Source organism: Poecilia reticulata, linkage group LG4 (genome assembly GCF_000633615.1).
Source record: "Poecilia reticulata strain Guanapo linkage group LG4, Guppy_female_1.0+MT, whole genome shotgun sequence".
In the NCBI taxonomy this organism is placed as follows: Eukaryota; Metazoa; Chordata; class Actinopteri; order Cyprinodontiformes; family Poeciliidae; genus Poecilia; species Poecilia reticulata.
In genome coordinates this window covers 3,874,689-3,876,612 of record NC_024334.1, presented here as the reverse complement: position 1 = coordinate 3,876,612, position 1,924 = coordinate 3,874,689, and positions in this window count along the sequence as shown.

The following is a 1,924-nucleotide window of genomic DNA, read 5'->3' as shown; positions in this document are numbered from 1 at the left end:
TTAGCATGTCTGGTTAATGTTAGCATGACTGGCTAATGTTAGCATGTCTGGTTAATGTTAGCGTGACTGGTTTTTGTTAGCATGTCTGGTTAATGTTAGCGTTTCTCGGTGCGCCTGGCTGCATTTAGCCTACCAGGCGTATCTGGTAGTAAATTCTGCATATCTGTTGTATTTACTTTTTGCAAATCAGTCAAATTTCATGTGAACTGCCTGATTTTCATAAATTTCTGTATTTAGAAAATTCTTGATCGATTCCCGCGAACAGAACAAACCTTTCCCAATACGTGGAAGGAAATAATTCCAGCCTGGTCCCAAATATAAATAGACAAGTGAAAACAAAATACAAACTTTGTTACTTTAACATCAGTTACTAAAACTACTCATTTCACATTTACTGATTTTATTTCTCTTCACTTGAGGTCGTCATATTGCTCCAGCTCGGGAGGTCAAAGGTCGCCTGCCCGCCATGGAAACATTTGTTGCTGCTGAACTCAAATCATCCGGTTCAGAACCGATGAGCCCAGAGCTTCGGTTCGGCGTCGGGTTCTTGTTCTGGTCGGAGCCGTGACTGACGCCGCAGTAATAAACAGCCGAGTCGCTCAGTTCGGACCCGCGCAGCACAAGCGACCCGTTGGCCGCGGCGGACACTTTCTGCGGGCCGACGCCGTCGCCGTACCTGACGACGGAACCGTTACCGGGGCGAAGGCTCAGCAGCAGCGTCGGGCCGCGGCCCGCCGCCTTCCGGTACCAGCTGAGGGTGGCCGGGTCCGCCGAGGCGCTGGTTCCGTTGGCGCCGTCCAGCAGGGGGCAGTGCAGCGTGGCGTCCTCCCCGATTCCCACCAGGACGGTCGGCAGGGAGGCGGACCGGAAACCTGAGGAACAGAAACACGGAGGCTGAAGAAACAACAGAAATAAAACATAACATGAGAAATAACCGAGATTAAAACATTAAAACCTACATCAGAGAAAAAAATAGAAAAGATCGAGTTATAAAAGTGAATGAATTAAAGGTTCGAACAAAATGCCAAGAAGAAAAATATAAATTATATACAATGAATTGAAAAAGTTAAACATAAGAGAAAGAATTAAGATAAAACATGAAGAATAAAAAAACGTGTAATTGTTTTTCTTCATGAGGCTAAATAAATCTAAATATTGAGTTAATTTCTACTGTTTAACTTCACCAATGGCAGCAAATTCAGTTTGAACATTTAAAACAAAAGAAAATAAAAGAAAAAAGAGAAAATCTGTTAGTCTGAAATAACAGTTGTTCTATTTTATCCCTTGTTATTTTTGATTAACTCATGTTTACATTTCAGTCTTGCAAAATTAACTATTAAAGCTGAAAATAGTAACTTATGCTACAAACTGTCAGATATTAAAAAAACATTTTATTTTTGTTATGCAGATTCTAAGAAACTTTAATATTTTCCACTGAAAATCATCTTAAAGAGTTTCCTGTTGAGACTTTACTGAAATAACAATAATAAATCATCTTTGTGGGTTAAGTGGGACTCACCGCTGAGAGCGAGGAGGAAGAGGACGACCTGCAGACGCCTCATCTTCATCAGACTGAGTGAGGAAGCTGATGCGTTTCCTTATAAACAGCAGATTTTCATCCAGCTGCTGTTTTTCAGACTTTGCTCAGGATTTCCTGATTTTACCCGTTTTACTAAAACACCTGTTTTAACTGAAGGTAATTTAATTATCCATCCAGGAAAAGTAATCAACTAAACCCAAAGACAATCCATCGATTTATCTGCACTCAGTGGAAATAACTGAAATATTCATTAAAATCCAAGAAACACATGTAGTGTGTGTGACTGCTCAGCAGGGGGCAGTGTGGCCCTCCAGCAGACCTTTACCGTTATGCTTTGCTTTTATATTGGTCTGTCATATTACATGAATTTAACATTAAGGAGGT